The sequence below is a fragment of the Patagioenas fasciata genome, chromosome 7, assembly GCF_037038585.1.
Source record: "Patagioenas fasciata isolate bPatFas1 chromosome 7, bPatFas1.hap1, whole genome shotgun sequence".
Lineage (NCBI taxonomy): Eukaryota > Metazoa > Chordata > Aves > Columbiformes > Columbidae > Patagioenas > Patagioenas fasciata.
Window position 1 is genome coordinate 26,767,713 of NC_092526.1, and position 18,823 is coordinate 26,786,535.

The window sequence follows — 18,823 nt, forward strand, 5'->3', positions numbered from 1 at the left end:
CCAGCAGGACCTGGACAGGCTGGAGAGTTGGGCGGGGAATAACCTGATGACATTTAACAAGGGAAAGTGCAGAGTCCTGCATCTGGGCAGGAACAACCCCAGGTTCCAATATAGGTTGGGAAATTACATATTAGAGAGCAGTGTAGGGGAAAGGGACCTGGGGGTCCTGGTGGACAACAGGATGACCATGAGCCAGCACTGTGCCCTTGTGGCCAGGAAGGCCAATGGCATCCTCGAGTGTATTACAAGGGGGGTGGTCAGTAGATCAAGAGAGGTCCTCCTTCCCCTCTACTCCGCCCTGGTGAGACCCCATCTGGAATATTGTGTCCAGTTCTGGGCCCCTCAGTTCAAGAAGGGCAGGGAACTGCTGGAGAGAGTCCAGCGTAGGGCAACAAAGATGATTAAGGGAGTGGAGCATCTCCCTTATGAGGAAAGGCTGATGGAGCTGGGTCTCTTTAGTTTGGAGAAGAGGAGACTGAGGGGTGACCTTATTAATGTTTATAAATATATAAAGGGTGAGTGCCAGGAGAATGGAGCCAGGCTCTTCTCAGTGGCAAACAATGATAGGACAAGGGTAATGGGATCAAACTGGAACACAAGAGGTTCCACTTAAATTTGAGAAAAAACTTCTTCTCAGTGAGGGTGACAGACACTGGAAGAGGCTGCCTGGGGAGGTTGTGGAGTCTCCTACTCTGGAGACATTCAAAGCCCGCCTGGACATGTTCCTGTGCGACCTCACCTAGGCGTTCCTGCTCCAGCAGGGGGATTGGACTAGATGATCTTTTGAGGGCCCTTCCAATCCCAAACATACTGTGGTACTGTGGTAATGGATATGTCTTTCAGTAATATTTTGAAAAGCAAAAGTGTACTATTAGCGGGAGTTATTTATTAATTTTCATAATTGGTGTCATTTTGTTCAGTAGTTAATGCTAAAAAGAGGAGAAATGCAGCTATGCATGTAATTTTTGGATCAGAACCCAAGCATTCAAGTTGTCTGAATACTATGTGTTAATGCGAGGTCTTGATGTTGGTCCATTAAGTCTTTTCTTGAGGAGTTCTGTAACTGCAAGTTTGACTGTTACCTTGAGTTGGATTAATGCCTCAGTGGAAATGAGAGCCTCTGGCCACTCACTAATCACAATCGTTTTAACATTCCTTCACAGTGTAAATTAGTCTTTCAGGCCACCAGTATAATTTTTACTCTTGGGCAATTCTTCTTTCTTCAGGCTTCTCAGGGGTATTTTAAAGGATCTCTTTAGGTAATGTTCACTTTAACAGTGTGTGTCAATTAAGTGGGCATTACAAAGAGGCCTTATACTGTGACAAGTAAATCCAGGCAAAAAGAAGAATGGTTCTGACAGCGTTTTGTTTTTTCACAGTATTTTATAATTTGAAAAGGTTACCTTCTTAGGCAATTTCTCATATTGATTTCCAGTTCTTAGGGACATACTTTATTGCTAGAGTTACGTTATGTTGTGGTTGGACTCAATGATTCTGTGATTCCATTTTAAAGCACATTATACTTTCAAAAAAAGGAATAGTTATGATTTTTTAGAACAATACTTGCCTGACTTGAGTTTCAGCCAAATTTTACTTACTGTTCCTGATCCCGCTTCTGGAGTTGTCATTGAAATAAGAAATATGCATTTAACCGTACTTGTTTGTTTCGGTTTTAGGGGTTTTGTTTGTTTGGGGTTTTTGTTTATTATTTGGTGGTTTGTTTGTTTGTATTTTTTTTCCTTTTTTCATGATGTTAAAAGTCCCTCATTCTTCAGCATGAGTACGAGAGGGAAAAATGGGAGCTTATAACAGCCCTTTTGAGGAAAGAAAAATAGAATTTTCAGATGTGATTTATATTTGATGCCTGGCATTGCAGGATTGATGCTTATTGTAACCATCTTGCTTCTTGATCTTGCATGGGTTTCTGAGTTGGGCTTTGCATAAGAGGTTTGCAACACTGAAGGGTGAGGATTCACACCAATTCTTAGACAGTGTTTCTCAGCTAAGCTTAAGTTGCCGCAATCATGGACCAGCTGATGTAGTATAGAACTAGTGAGGGATTTGAAATTATTAGAAATGTCTGTTCTAATTAGAATGAGGTCTAGGGGGTTGAAATACGGAGGCTACGAAGAGGTGCCTTTTGTTCTCCCCTCTTTCAAAGGTTTATGAATTTTCTGTTTTATTTCTATAAGAATGACTCATTAATTATGAAACCTGGAGATATATTTAAATAAAGTTACTACAGAATTTCGAGCCTGTTACAACAGTTTAAGCTCAGACCTTTGCCCGAGAAGGTCAGCCAGGGAGTGCCCAAGGCTTCGCTCAGAGAAGTGTCAGCTATTGCCAGCAATAGGAGAGTGGTAAGAGGCTCAGAAGTTCAGCAGAGTGGGGAAAAGGCAAGCCGTTCCTGCAGTGCCTCTGACAATAACATCTTTTTACAGATCAGCCTTCCCTAGTGGAGCCTGGAGCTCTGAGTGCATCCTCTTGCTATCCTTATACAAAATTAGGATAATGAGGCAAATGAGGATACTTGGAGAGGAGGGATTATAGGGATATATATAACCAGATGGAGTGAGTTCCTGTGTTTGATACCAATTGTTGAAACCTGACAAGAATTGTGAAATAAAAATTAACAGAGAGTTTGTTTCTTTTCATCCATTAACTGCAAAGAAAATGAAGCCCTGGCAGTCTAAGGTTTTACTTTGTTACCCTTCTGTGTTCCTTGAAGTAGAAACACTTTTTGCTGATTTCTCGATAATTCAGTTTCCAAATGCACTTGTCCTATCTCTTTCCCTTTTTCTTCTAGTATATTAGGGAAAGTGGTCAGTCAGTGAAGGAATGAATTGTACGATGTATCCAATGCCTGTAGAAAAGAAACTCAAAGTAGAAATACATAGATGTTTAAGAATGTGAAATACCTACATTTCAAAATGAAACAATCAATTGAAAATGGTCAGTTGGACCAAGATTGGGCAGAGCAGAGAGAGAAAACATTTCTTTTGGCCAGATTTCTCTGCATCTTTTAATTGTGCAGACCTAGCATAATCTAATGTCTCTATGCTTTGTTGGTAATGTTTTATTATTTTGTTGTTGTTGTTGCAAGTGAAGTCATTGTCACTTACGCTACTGCTTAAATCTTACACTGTTCCCTCCAGAACTGGTCTTTGAATAACTTCTGATCCTGAACTGCAGTAAAATCTTCAGATTCAGGTGCTCCTGTGGTCAAGGTATTCACTTATGTGGCTCACGGAGCTGGATTCTCACATTAATGTCAGAATTCATTGTGATTCATCATAGTAGAATGAATTACTTTCTATCAAGTCCATTGCCTGTTAGGAAGCACATGTAAGTTTTAAGCAGCCTTAGTTAGGTGAAGCATGTGTGATTCTTCAAACCTGTGTGACAACTTCTGTCTCAGAAACAGGATCAGGCAGTTTTATAAATAATCTCAACCCTTCCGCTTTCTACTTTCATATAAGTTGTCCAAATGAAAGTGAATGTCTCTGGAGATATGTCCAAAATATTACATTGTATTTTTCCAGCATCCTATTTTTGATAGAATCAGAAATGTTTTGTTCTTGATGTACACGAATAAGCTTCCTGCAGACAGACAGCGTCCATTAATGGAGTATTTTTATTTCCTGTCTCATTTCCTTTGTAATAGACTGTAAGACCAATAGGTTCTGTACCTCAGGTTGTGCTTATTTGGCAAAATGGCTTACTGAGTAATAAGAATATCTGAAGAAGTAACTTCAAAAAGTGCTTCATAGTGAAAATTTGTGCTTGGTTTTATGTATTAGATTTCTATTTTAAGTGTTTTAAATAACTTAAACAATTACAGATTTGAATCCCTACAGATACCTGAAGTTGAACACACAAAAACAGAGGGAGAAAACCATAGGACGTTTTCTGTAAGGATATAAGGTTAGCATCACGTTGAAGAAATAGACTATCAGCTACTAAACCGAGATTTGAATCACTGATCCATGAGCTGCTTGCGGTCCAAACACTTGAGTTTAAAAATATTTTGAGAGAATCCCTAAATGATTCTTGCTACTCTAAGTACTTGGAATTGCTTTTGACTTTTGGATGATTAACGGTTCTTTGCTACAGTGACCTTTGCCTAGTGGTGAACAGGGCTGGTCAATAGAACTTTCCTTTAACTTTTAAAAAATCTTTATGGATTGGATCAAAAGTCAATGACTCTTAAAGCTAAGTCATGTGTGGCTGACTTTGCAATGGCGAAGAATCAGTAGTTTGTTTACATTTTTCAGCCTTTAAGTACTTACCTTGTATATGTTATATACATAAAAAGCTGGGAAGTGCCTATAGGTGGGCTAAGAATAAGGTTTAAGATCAGCTATAGGCTGAAATGGTGAAATGAAAAATATTCTTTGAACAGCCCCAGAATTTTGCCAGTAAAAACTGTATAGGCAATCATTTTGCTCTACATACTGTATCACGTGGAAATGTTTCTTTTGTTCTTACTTTGTTTAATAATAATCTTAATTTGCAATTGTATGTTTGCTCCTTCAGCATGGGAAAACCTCACTACAGAGAACAATGGTGATTTCATTGTCTGCTTGACATCTATCAAAGGAAAAAAAATATCAGAGGTTACACATGCGGTGAAATATTTCTGTCATAAGGACAATCATTCTATCCATTTATCGCACTGTCATGTAGTGTCTTCTGTAGGTTAATACTTCTTTTGTAATGCATTTTTTACAAAAATGAATCTTAACATCCTCGGTATAATCTAGATTGAATATATAAAAATGAGGAGTATTGTTAAGTATGGAGTATTTTTAAGTGAGGAATGCATCAGTTTTGAGGATTTAAAAAAAACTGCATGTCAACAACTTTAAGAGTATAACCAGAGTACAAAGGTACAGGATCACTCCTCCCCGGTAATCAGTAAAATCTCATCAGTAAATGTGCATATTTTTGCCTGATTATATCATGGGAAATTAAAGGTCATGTCAAGCTTAGTGCTAAAAATGGAAATGCAAGAGGAAGCACTTCCCCAACATCCAGCTTTTTTTTGCCTTTTTTTTTTTTTTTTCGTTTACAAACATGCTGTAATACAACTCAGGCTCATTTTAAGGTCATAAGTGAATATTAGAACATTATCACGGTATGCATCTCAGATATAGACGTTGGTCTCATAAAGGTAGGTTTAGTTGTCCCTAGAAGTTCCAGTTCTAGAAGAACCAAATTGAAATGGGGGGAAAAAAAAGAAAAAAGAAAAAGGTCATTTCTTTGACATCAACTTTAGAATTCATCAAAACATACGAGTCTCTATTGTCCCCAGGCTGGGTTTCAAAGAGCTCTTATTTTAGAATTACAGAGTGGTTGAGGTTCCAATGGACCTGTAGAGATTGTCTAGCTAAATGCCCCTACTCAGAGCAGCAGCAAGTAGAGCAGGTTGTCCAGGGCCATCTGCCCAAGGACGGAGACCCCACAGCCTCTCTGGGCAACCTGTTCCAGTGTTTGACCACCCTCACATTGGTTGAGTAGGAGAAACTAAACCTAAACAAAAGATTGGAAGTTGGTCTACTATCTATTTGTCTTTTGACAAAAAATGGAAATTCCTTACCTGTCAGCAAATATTTGTAGCAAAGTCATGTTAGTTTTGCAGTTGTACACTATTGTCCAGATCAAATTGTGTGTATGTCATCTGTATGTGGCTAGCAGTTAATGGTCTTGCAAGCAGCCATTTGCCCCATTTACATAAATGATTAAAAAGTTCAGTATTTAGTTATTGTTTGAAGAATACTTCTAGCATTTTAAATTTTTTCTTCTCTCTCCTACTTGGCCTTGGTTTATTAGTTAAAGGAAGTTGAATTTCATTTCCAAAAAGCACCTAACTTTGCTGTTTATTTGAACTTTGTGTCTTTATCTGAACTTTCCAAGTAACTTGAGATTGCATAGATGTACTGTAAACATCATGAGAATAGGCTTGTACTGGCTTGCTTAGTATCTTATGGCAGCACGTGGATTTTGAGCACTGGATTATTCATTTGAAATTGCAGTGATTAATTTCATAAATTGCATGTACTAGCTGAATTTTCAGGGTCTGAAATAGAAATTAAGATAAGTTCCAAAGGCTTTCGATAAGCCAGTGTTCTATAATTGGGAAAGAATCACCTCTTTATTAATACCTTAAAAGAAGATAAATAATTATCACCATTTTTAGAAAGCCTCTGAAATGCCTGCCCTGTGCTCCTTCCATGAATCAGTTCTTTTGCAAAGCATCAGGATCTGGGTGATGTGTGAATGCTGTGGAGTGGGTGGTGTGGCCTCCACAGAAGGAGGGTTCTCAATTGCCCCAAGAGAGGGACTTGGCCTGGGACTTCTTTGTGTCGTGTTATTCAAGAAAAGATTGAGCAATCTCAGTGTTGTTGCAGGGAGTGATGCTGGGCAGAGTACTGAATTGCTAACGCACAGTTGTTGTTGCTACAACCTTGTGGAAAAAATGGTAGCAGTGAAGAAAACCCGTGTCACCTCCTTGTGGGGACTGGTCATGTGGTAGACAGCAATCTGGCACAGCAAGGGTGGTAAGATTGGATAAAGGCCATGGCAATCTCTGTCTATTTCTCCTCTCAATGCTCCCTTCTCCTTCAGTAGTACAAGCGCAAGGTTGTAGTTTTATGTCAGTTCTAGGGAGCAACTCAGGCTTTGTGGTCAGTTTTGTGATAACTGCAGGGGTAGGCTTAGGAACATATTCTTGCTCTAAAGTCAATGCAAATCTGAAGACACTAGAAGTCTTTTTTATGGTTTGCTCTAAAATCTGGCTAATAAATATAAATGGCAAGAATTTAAAGTAAGCCAAATACTGTTTTGATTTTACAGTTTAAAGGATGCACAACTTCAGTGTTTGTGTTACGTATACAAAAATTACACAGGGACATGAAAAAATGAAAAAAAAAGCAACTTTGTAATTTAATTTAAGTGCATTTTTAACAGCATGTGCTTTTTGGTCAGTACATTCTGCTTTAGATAAACACTGTATTGGCAAATGGTGAGTGACAAGGAGTGGCCAGTTAGCAGTTAGTGTGTAATCACTAAATGAGTCATGTAACCAATATTATAGTAATTATGCCACTATGAGATCAGGTTTGCAAAGCCCCACATTTGCAAATACACAAGCCAGTAACTGAGAAGGTTTTTTGTTTGTTCTTTGTTTCTGGTTGTCTGTTGTTGTGCAGGGTTTTTTTCAATGTAAGTAAATTGCAAAAAGGCACCTGTAAAATAAATCAGTCACACCAAAAGGGGAGATGATAAAATGCAAATGTCTCCTATCTGCGGAGACATATGGACTATTGTTTTTGTGGGTCATGATATAATGAAAAATATCTTTTGATATGTGTTGTATTTTGTGGTGATAAATGTGCAAGGCCAAGTTAGGATTTTCCAGTTGTTTGTGCCATCCTAACAGTGCAAAATACAGAAGTCTGGTATATAAGCACTCTGGACTTTTCTTACTATTGCTTAATTGTAATGGCCAACAAGGCCCATTACACAGTTGTATATAATGCCAGTCTACAATACATAGTTGTAGATGATAAACATAAAAGGGTGTGTTTAAAGGACCAGTGGGCAGGAAGAAGGGAGAGTCCAGACCCTCAGGACTGAGAAGCCTGAATGAACTTTCCATTATGATGGTTCAAGAACATCCTGTCAGGATTTGCCCCTTAGTACTGTATTTTTATGATCACATATATCACACTCTGTGTAATGCCCTAAGAAGGGTCTTAATAGAATAATTGATTGTTTCCATCTTGATCAATAACATGAAACTGTGGATATTTGAAAAGAGAAGTTTTGCTCATCCAGCCTGAAACTTTAAACTTGGGTCTGTGTGTATTTAGGAAAGCTTTTGATGAGTATTTAACTTTTTCTTTAAACAAGTGTACTCAGTATTTGCCTGTTGCTGTTCAGAACTTAACTCTGATTTAATCTATGAGAATTATAAGGATGAAAAAAGGAGAAAAAAGTAAAAACATCCTTATTCAAGTTGTTGTTATTATTGAAACTTTAAAAAAATCTGATGTGGGGGTTGGATTTAAAAGCTGTGTCTCCCTAATATTTCAGTTGAATTTGCTGTATGTGGGTAAACCTTTAATTTCTGAAATAGGCCAATTCCTTGTGTGCTAGACATTGTCAATGTGTATTTTCAGTATTTAGCAACCCAAAGGCATAAAAACCTGTTGCAAATTTTTAGAAACTTTGAAAATCCATGTCATCCACATCATTTGAAGTTTGGATGATTTCTCTGTGCCTATCATCTCTGAAGGACACAAGTCAGATGTAAAATAACAAATACTAAGCAGGTATGTTGTTAGATGTGAAATCAAAATTAGGTATTCTGGTTTAATCCTCTCTTTATTATATTTGATTGAATGCAAGTAGTGTCTGTTTATAAAGAAGTAACTAGCTCTAGAGAACTATGTATTCCCTTCATTATATCATATTTGTCAAAACAGAATAACTTCTGTAGTAATTAATTGTGATGTTACATATGGTGGGCTGTTACTTGGATAGAGAAGTAAATCCCTGGAGCAGATGAACTCTTGCTGAGAAAAAAAGTTTCCTTTTGGAATTACACATAAGGCACATGTGGAAAAAAGGACGAGAAGGACAGGGAACTGCTGGAGAGAGTCCAGCACAGGGCAGCAAAGATGATGGAGTGGAGCATCTCCCTTATGAGGAAAGGCTGAGGGAGCTGGGTCTCTTTAGCTTGGAGGAGACTGAGGGGTGACCTTATTAATGTTTATAAATATATAAAGGGTGAGTGTCATGAGGGCGGAGCCAGGCTCTACTCTGTGACAACCAGTGGTAAGACAAGCGGTAATGGGTTCAAACTGGAACACAAGAGGTTCCACTTAAATTTGAGAAGAAACTTCTTCTCAGTGAGGGTGACAGACACTGGAACAGGCTGCCCAGGGGGGTTGTGGAGTCTCCTACTCTGGAGACATTTAAAACCCACCTGGACACCTTCCTGTGTAACCTCATCTGGGTGTTCCTGCTCCGGCAGTGGGATTGGACTGGATGATCTTTTGAAGTCCCTTCCAATCCCTGACATTCTGTGATTCTGTGAAAGCCAAAACAATCATTTGAAATATATTGCAGTTCTGCTCTGAAGTGCTGTTCAAAATAAATGCAGCAAAGCGCTGAAACATATTAACGAATTAATTTTCAAAAAAACCCCAAACAAACAAAGAAGAGCCTGCATGCAAAATCCTTACAGGAATAGGGCTGTTTGGGCTGAATTTGTGTTTCTTTGCAAGCTCCATTCTCCTTTGGTGGTCACCTTTAGTTTCTTGTGGTAGAGATCCTGGAGGTCCACAGAGCTAGAAGAGCTTCTTGCTGCCTATTGCATTTGATGATTCTCCATCTTCAGATGGGATGCAGAACAAACTGCAACAATTCAGGTAAAGTTTCCTGAAGGTGTTGAATTCAGACAACTGTGGCATGGTAGTATCACTGTGAGGGACAGATGTCTCTTGGATATTGATGCTTTTCAGATCTAGCCATGTCATTTCCACAGGACCTTAGCAGAGAAGGTTGAAGACGCAGATGGAACAGACTTTTTCACTCCTCTTCTGTCTTAGTTTCCCAGCTCAAGTTTCTGTGCCATTTTATTTAATCCTCAGTTTAATTTCTATAGCAATAGAAAACTTTGCTTCTCCATACAAGAAACAAAACAGCTTACTCGCTGATTTCTTTCCACAAAGCACACAGCTGGTTCAACAACTAACACACAACAAAGCATGCAATTAACTCATATGTTTTCAGGTTTATAAGAAATATTCAAAGAGAAAATATTAAAACTAGTCTTATACAGAGAAACAGTCCTTATACAGAGATTCAGTCCTTGAAATACCCAAAGTTGTTCTGTCATTCAGTGCTATCTTTTTAAATGAAAGTGCTTTATAAGCACTGCTTCTGAGTTGCACGTAGGCAGGTTTATCTGGATTGTGCTGTTTACATTATAATTGGAAAAAGAAATGATCAAGATAAATAGGAATGAAGACCTTTGCTGTCCTTTGAACATCATTTATGCCTGCTATTGAAAGCCCAGTGAAGGCAAATGTAAATATCCTGGGTTACAGTATGCAAATAACTTCATGCATTGTCTGGAGAGCGGGAGGGTAAAAACTTTCTAAAATAATGGAGCAAAGTGTAGCAAAACCCAACATCTGGTACCTGACAAAGGAAAAATTAAAAGAGAAATTAAATGCAAATTATGAACAGTGAGGGGTGATGAAATAGCTTATGATGTAAGAAATTATTTCTCCATTTCCTAGTCTCTTCAAGACCTGCTGCTGTTGTGGGTATTTTTTGTTTGTTTGTTTTGCTTTTTTTTCCTGTCAGAGTTCATTTTTTTGAATGAGAAAAGTAAAACTATATGGTAGTCAATCCTGCAAAAATGTTACTGATCAGTTTGCCTTAAGTACTAATCCATAAACTACAGCAAATAAAGAGCTGTTTCTCATAGACCTCTGCTGCCCATGCACCCTCATAGGGGTGGACAGCAGGTCTTGGTTATAAACCTCTTAGCTACTGCGACGTATGTTCATCAATCAGAACTCGTAAGGTACTTAAATCTGAAATCTCTTCACATTGTGTTGCATCTTAGAATTCTGAAGAAACGTTACTTCTTCAGAACTCAGATTCAGTCACATTTCTCCCAGAGAGCATCTGCAGCGATCGTGTTATTGTTACAAAAAGTGAGGAATCAGAGCAGTGTGCTTGAAATGTCATTGACATGTTTAAGGAGAAATGAAGTGTGAAAGCGCAGGACTGGGTGTTTGCAATGTACCCTCGCAGCCTTCCCATGGTAGAGATGTGTATTGGGGGGTGTTTTGTGAGGCTTCGGACACCAAAATATGTACCATTGTGTTGACAGTGCTAAGTTACTTGTGAAAAACAGTATCTGCTGTCCTAGTCCAAACAGGTCATTATTGTCCATGAACAAATATGAAGCTGACAATTAGTGACTGCTAAACTTCCTTTAGTTATTCTCTTGGCCTGAATCCTAGAGTCACTACATTACTAGTGCAGAAATGGAGTCTTGGGGATTGTTTTAAGTGCTGAAGACTCCCTCCCTTAACTTACTTCCTCCTTTATCGGAGACACAGCTGATTAGATAGGAAAGTGCGCTGGCTGGCGCCTTCCCATCCCGCTTGTTTTTGTACCTCATTGCTGTGTAGTGCTGGGTCATGTTCCTATTCATTTTTCATGACCTTTCCTCATTACACCCTTTTTAATTGCAGCTTGTTTCTGTGACCTTGGAGTCCTACGGGCCAATCCAAAAGATCAGGCACTGTGTTTTGAAGTTACCTTCTGAAAAGGATGGAAACATGAGGATATTTTTCAGCAAAGTAGTTTGTGTGTATGTGGTGCTTTTACTTTTTAATTGTATAATATTTGGCTCAGTGCTATAGACCGTTTTTGTAGCCTGCTAGCAACTTTGTGAAATCTGGTGTTGAAGGATTCTTATTTACAAATAATTTATATTTGATATTCTTGTGACTGTTTCATAAAAAAAAAACCTGGATAATCAACTAATATTGTGTAAATACCTGTTTCACAGGTTTTCAGTCCTACTGCTTTGCTGCTTGTTTCTCTACTGACTTTTTGTGGTTTTTGCTTCTCTAAAAATCATGCAGCTGTAGTTGTTTTGAGCTCACATCTGTCTATTGCAGCCACAAATTAGATCATGTGTTGAACTTATGCTATAGGCAATAAATGGAACTAAAATATACCTATAGACATTTTGATGGGCTTTACCACATTTAGATACCCTTGAATAGGTTTTTTTTTGATAGTTGGATTTGTTTAATGTTTTATTCACAAGTTCTGTATGCAAACCTTTAGTTGATATTCAAGTAGTTTTAAAAGTCTTGTGATTCTTTATTCATGAGGAAATTGATTATTACTCATTAGAACAACTTCCTTCCCATCTAAAACCATCTTCCTCTCAAGTCCAGAGCCAAAAAAGGATGATGTGGGAGTTGTACGCTATGTTTTGAGAAAATACTAAGTATGTCTACCTGTGTAAGAGTACAAGAACATATTGTTATAGATCTGTTCTCCCTGGGTTCTGCGGTGGCCGGATGTGAGGCACTTCTGGCCAGGAGTTGTGTAACCTAATGTGTGTGGCACCGAGCCTGAGTTACCGCACCTTGCTCTTAGCAGCCAGGCAGGGCTGCCACATGCCTGCCACATCAGAGCTTTCTCCGAGCTGGGAAACTGGGTGGAGAGGGTACAGGATTGTCTGTGTGCACTTTTGTCAACATGCTCTTAGTGCTCCTTGAAAGGGACTGAGAGCTGAGGGATGAGCTTTCAGTGTGTAGACCACACAAGCCTTATGAGGGCCTTGTTTTTAGGTTACAATTTTTAATTATGAGATATAACCTTTAAGGGTCTAGTGCTTGGATGCGTTGGGTTCTTACAGCTCTCCATGAAGGTGGAAGAGACATAAGAAAATTAGAAAACGGAAAATCTGAATTCATCCAGATGTCTACATTTGGATATCAGTTACCTTGCCATAGATATTTAGATCCATCAATTCTGATGTTGATATATTTTATTATAAAAGCTCGTACTAGATGCATAGGCAGATGCAACCCTGATAAAAATGGAAGGATTCTTGGAGCTAAATGTCCTCTTTATTTGGTATCCGTGCCTCAGAAGCAAATCAGACTTCTTTGTGCTCCACCAGTGGCCCTTCCTTTCCATATCTCCTCCTGCTTGGCTAGCTCAGCTGCAGAAGGAAAGCGCCTGGGATCTTTCAGCAGCCCTATCTGCAATTTCAGTTCTTCAGAGCCATTGACTGCTGCTGTAAATCAAAATGGTTTTAGGATTGAAGCAGAAGGACAGTGGTCACAAGATAACAGGAATAGAGACGTTTGTTTTCTTGTGTGGCTTCACTTTCTGATGGCAACAGTACTTTGAATCATAATAACCTGAATTGTAGAGCACCTAATAGTAAAATTCCTTTGAAGAAAACCTTGTCGCTCAGTGTTCCTAAACCAAGGTTGTTAGTTGGTTTTTTTTTTCCCTCTGAAATGAATTGAAGTATATTTCGAAGTCAGAACTTTCATTTAGAAACGTGTAGAGCTCCAGCAGAATTTAAAATATTGCTTCTGTTAATTCTAGCTTTACTTTTATGTGGTGGTTGCAAAGGTAATACTTTTCTAGAAGGACATGTTTATTCTTTTTCTTAAAAAAGTAGATGACTGCAGGCTTTGACAGTTATAACTAGTGCTGAGAGAGGCATTTTTCTGGGGTCAATTGCTTTGGAGTGAAAATCGGCTTTTCAGTTTCTCAGAGGATTCATTTAACAGGATAAACAACTGCAGTCAGGCCTAACATTTATACCCATCAGCCTTTGCACTGCCAAATTGTTAAATATTAGTATGTCATACATATCAACTTTGTTTCTTAAAATAATATTGGCTCTTATTACAGTCTGTGTGTTAAGTACCTGCTGGCCCCAAAAGTTCAATTCCACTGACTCAGAGGTTTTGTTATGGCAGCGGCAAACCAATGTTTTGTTTTATAGCTAAAGCACAAATATAAAATTACAGAAAGAATTTTGAAGATAACTTAGGGTTAATAGAAATATACTATTACTGAAGTTAGGGGAAGTTTGTATTTCTGTTTCTGCTGAAACACAGCAAGTCCCTTGTCAATATCTTCTGAAATTCTCTCTGAAAAGTTGAAAAGAAAATTATTTAAAAGAAATGGAATCATATGTTCTGTCAACCCTTCATGGCTTCTCTTGCAACTTGAAAAGCCTGTGAAACCTTACTAACAACAACAAATTTGGTTCGTTATCTGCCGTCAGTTGAAGATTTTTCCACTGACTCCCTTAGGCACCGATGCAGGCTCCTACTAATTAAGCATGTAAAGAACACAATTTGTGCTTAGGAAGTATTTTTTAATAACTAATTACATCAATCTAATGAAAACATGTAATTTTTCTAGCAGGAGACCTCACTTTTCGAAGTACAAGGTAGCTAAGGGACGTAAGTTATTTTTGATTAATCTTATTGTTTTTCAGTTTTGCAAGAACTATATGAAAAAAATGTACCTCTAACTTCTCTTAAAACGTATAATTTGGTGTGAGTCAAGTTTATGACAAAGCAAGAGACAGGATCTGTTTTGAGGATATGAAAGCTGCAGTCCTTGTAATGACATTGTGAAAGAGGCTAAAAAATGAGTAATTACCTACCGCTTATGATGCTGTGCAATGGTAATCGGTGTACCAAGGGATAATCCAAACAAAGCCTTCCTCGTGATTCCTGGAAAGAGCCCCATTGTTCTTGTTCTGGCTGCCTCTGACGCTGTAAGGTAATAATGGGCAGCAACAGTTTTCATGATAAATGTTTCCAAAAGTCCCACAGTTGTGAAACATACTGAAAGGTAATAAGAAAGTCCAAAGAAGTTTAGGGTGTTTTCTTACCCAATCCCTGAGCATATCTCCGGTGTAGCTCCTTTTAAGAATTAAAACTATGTTTGATCTCTGGAGTAGACATAAATATGCAGCCTAAGAAGAGTGGGCTGGACACTGACAACAGCAGAACCTGAGAGTAATTTCCTTTCAGTGAGTGGGCTGTATGAATATGATTTATTTATTCAGCTCATACACAGACTGACTTCTTAACAGTCAATATGAAAACAATTTATTTTAATATGCAACAAAAGAGGTGAATTTGATTCTGGTCAAATCTTAATGTTTTCTTCAACTTTTATATCTTTGTAAATGCCATTTTTCAGCCAGCTCTAATGAAAACAGAGGCTATTCAAAGCCAACCAGGCAGGAGCATTTCCTTCTGTCTGAAATGTTGTAAATAAGCAGTTGATGTGAGGGTTGGGGCTGCATTAGAACTCATGCTTTCATTCTTTGGTGTAATTAATGCTTTAGTGTTTTATCTAGAATAGAATAATTTCTGCAGGAGGGAGTGCTTTTTTATGGGTAGTGCAGAGTATACAAAACTCCTATAGCAGACCAGAGAATCAAGAGGACCATTGCATTGAAATAGTTGTTCTGACTCATGCACAGAGAGGTGTTGATCCTAATTCCCAGATATCCTGGCTGTGCCATTTGAGCTCTGGATTGTGAGGTGGAAGGTGAATGGCAATACTTTGCTTTTATTTATTTTAACTGTTTTTTTTTTTAATTTAGTTCCTCAAAATGAGACTTGTTTCAACACTTTCCCCCACTCTTTCTGTCTGGTCCTCCCCCCTTTCTTCCTCCTCTCCTCTTTCCTTTACATCTTTCTTCCTATTTAGCAACTCAGGTCAAATAACTTAATGTTTCAGATACATTTTTGGCTTTCCAGCATTTGTACTCAGTTACAAAATTGTCATGAGAGGCTGAATATAAGCAGCATTTATAGTATATTCTATATCGCCATACCCGACAGTTATATTGATTTAACAAGGGCAGAGTTTGTAGGCAGAGTTGCCTATCTGCTGTTACTTCACTTGTATTTTGGCTTTATTTTGGTTTATTATTTTATAGCCTGTTTTCAACAATAAAAATGGCCACTGCTATACAATGCAAATTGTTCATTGTTCAGATTTTAGGCAGTACAAGATTGATCAATTTCATTGAAATGGATGAAACTAATAACAATATAAAAATGTTGTTTGTTTTTCAGCAATAGATGGTTAATTAGTAATTTGGCAAGTTGGACAATCAGGGAGGGTATTTCCTGACAGTTGACAAATCATTGAATTGAGTGCCAACAGCAAATCTAAAATCCATCAACTGCCATTAATTAATTACCAGGAAATACCCAGCTCGGGTGGAGTGGGTCGTTATGCTTCTATTCCGTGTAAAACTGAAGGGTGAAAAGAAATCAAAATAAAGTACAGAGCTTGTACAGAGACCAAACTCTGTATATTCACTGTATTTACACAGTGCACAGCTCAGAGGCATAAAACCGGAACTTCAAGGCACCTTTAGGTTTAGAACTGCAATGGGTGTAGCCAGGACATATGTTTACAATGGGGTAGCATTTTCTAAAATGCACAAGTGAACAATGACAATGTCTCATGAAGACTGACTGCCTTCTACCCATTTTATATTCATATTTGAGAATGGCTTTGCTTCCTAAGACTTCAAAGCAAGGGTACCTATTCACACAGGATAAAATTAGGTTACAAAGACTATTAAAGATATCAAGATTGCTAAAGCATGTCTCCAGGTTTTCTTCTGTTATTTTAGGTCATAGTCTACAGTTGCTCATTTATTACAGTAAATTGCTTTACTAATAAAGATGAAAGTATACATTGTCCTTCATAGCAAATCATGTCTATTCTACTCAAATGATAGCATTATATTCTAATATTTCAAAGGAAAAGGGAAGGAAAAAAGGGTGTTTTTTTTCCCCAACACTCCCTCTCCCAAAAACTCCATGTAATCATTAATCAAAATAAATCCTTTTTTTATTAAATTAGAATCCTATTCTAAGGTGTGAGTAAGATGCTATTTAGAAACTTTACAATCCTAAGATGGGAGAGATGTATTAGAGTTGTTTCTGCTTATACAAGTCCAAGTGAGATGAGGACCAAACCCAGAGAGCTAGATTTAGTTCCCTTATAACAAGCATCACCATTCTTCTTGTGACAAGAAACACAGGTAAATAAAAATTGATAAAAGTGCATTTCTTATTATCTCAGACTGCATAAAGATTTGCCTTCCATTATGTGGATGGATTTGTTGGCTAGCTTAGCTTTTCAAAATAGGCTATAATTTACTGGGCTTTTAAAATTATTTTTCGTGGGTTAAGTTGTAACTTTCTGAAGAGCTTTCCTCTCCCGTCCTCCCTCCTTCAAGAGCAATATACAGTTAGTTTGGGAATGTACTTACACATTTTGTAACAGGAGAGAGTGTATGTGCAGTTATACTGATCATTTTATCCTTTCCACTTTTGAAACTTCCCCTTGATATGTATGAACTCTTCTTAAATACAAGAAATCCAGGAATGTGGTTTAGACAACAAAGACATTCTAAATACCGGGGACTTTAACTTAAAATTTTTATTAAGTAAAATCAGAATTTGGTGAAGATTTTGGAAGATCATGTACACCAAGACTCTTCATACTGTTCAGATGTAGATTGGACAGAACATCCAAATTTGCATTAATCAAGGAACAATTCCTCTGCTGTTCTTCACCTGGAAGTGCAGTGATTTTTTTTCACATCCCAGCGGCATCAGCACCTTGTGCTTGAGTCCAACCATTTTTTCCATCATTGGACTTTAAAGAGAATGCATGTGCAGAGATAGGAAAGTTATTTTAGGCGGTGGTGCAGGAGGCGGAGACGCAAATGTGATGGAGAAAGGGGGAACTGTAGGAAGTGTACAGCAAAATAGTTCATTTCCTTATATTTATGAAAGGAGTGAGTTCCCACACATTATTTTTGACCAGAATTGTGTTATATTTTCTGAAGAACCCTTGAGAATCTGTTGATACCAGGGACAGATACCTCATTGAGCCACTGGAACCTCGCCTTTTCCGTAATAAAAGGGTTCAGATTTGTTTTTCCAGGGTGCTGTGTCTCAGAAAAATTTTACCATGTTTAGGAAGAAAAGGAATTCTAATGTATCTTAAAAAACTAAAACATACTGCTGTTATTCAATGGCTAGTTGTTTAAATTTAAATAGCGCTTCCATGGGACAGGAAGAAAAATACTGATAAGAAACAATGTAGTCTAATGGTAAAGATCTTATGATTGTGAGCTTTTCAGTGATCATTCTAATAATTCACGTACTTTCATAACAGAACAAGATATCTTGGACTTAGAAATGAAGAGTGGATATTATTGTATAAACTACTTACAATGCCTTTCAAGCTTTTTGTTTAGATGCTGTTTAAATATGCAGCTCAAATCCCACTATCTCTGGAGGGAGTGATGCAGCTTCAAAGAGAGCAAGAACACACCCGCTTTATCTGATCTAGTGGATATACAATGGGACAACAGACACAAGAACATATTTATTATTTCAAATGTAAACTTAAGGAAAAGAAAGGAATATATTGGATTGCTCTGTTTTCCCTGTGGGGCACACTCAGTAGATATTGTAACATACTTATTTTTTTAATGAAGGTGAAATTGCAGGTTTTGGTTGCAACCAGATCTCTTTCAGGAGCTTCAGCCATATTTGTTTTTAACTAGAAGTCTAGATTTCATTTTTGTTGAAAAAGCTAATATTATATGGCCTAAAACTTAAAGCTACTGTCCTAAATCTTAGTATCACCAAAGTGATTAATAGAATACCATTACTTAGATAACCCGTTAATTTATGGCAGCCACATTTAGAAGTTCAGATACATAGACAAAAAAGAATCTTTACATGGTCTGATACTAGTTGCAATACATTCTTAATGAAGGAAAACTGACCAAGAATTTGAAATAGGGTATCTCTTTACCAGCAAAGTTATCTTTTCTAGAAAATCCAGGGAGAGTTCATTTGATTACCATTGGAGGTCAAAATTAAGTAATTTTTAGATGAATTAAAGGCAAATGATTGGCATGATTATCATATGTGCTACAGAAAAATATGGCCTTCAAGTTTCTTGTAGATGGTACTACTTCTTTTTTTAGTCTTATTCAAAGTTGCTTTGGATCTAGTCTGAATAGTATGTTATCCCCTGATTATTTGTGATTTCACTTTGTTTCATTGCATCTTTGCAGTGTAAAAAAAGGATACTGTCCTTAATCTATAATGGTCAGATACCCTGCCAGTGGCCTTAAAGAAAATTCCATTGGCTTTGTGCAGATTATAAGGAAATAAAT

The 18,823-nt window shown here is 37.6% G+C and overlaps 2 long non-coding RNA genes across 2 annotated transcripts in view; one reads left to right on the forward strand and one right to left on the reverse strand.

Annotated features, from left to right (window-relative positions):
- The window catches only part of LOC136102947 (uncharacterized), an 88,433-nt gene that overhangs the window by 56,452 nt on the left and 13,158 nt on the right, over positions 1-18,823 (forward strand). The window lies entirely within an intron of this gene.
- On the reverse strand, positions 6,989-14,564 carry LOC139828364 (uncharacterized). The gene is made up of 3 exons (XR_011739878.1): positions 14,480-14,564; positions 14,249-14,360; positions 6,989-10,212 (listed from the first exon to the last, which is right to left on the reverse strand). It is a non-coding gene; the product is annotated as an uncharacterized lncRNA (long non-coding RNA).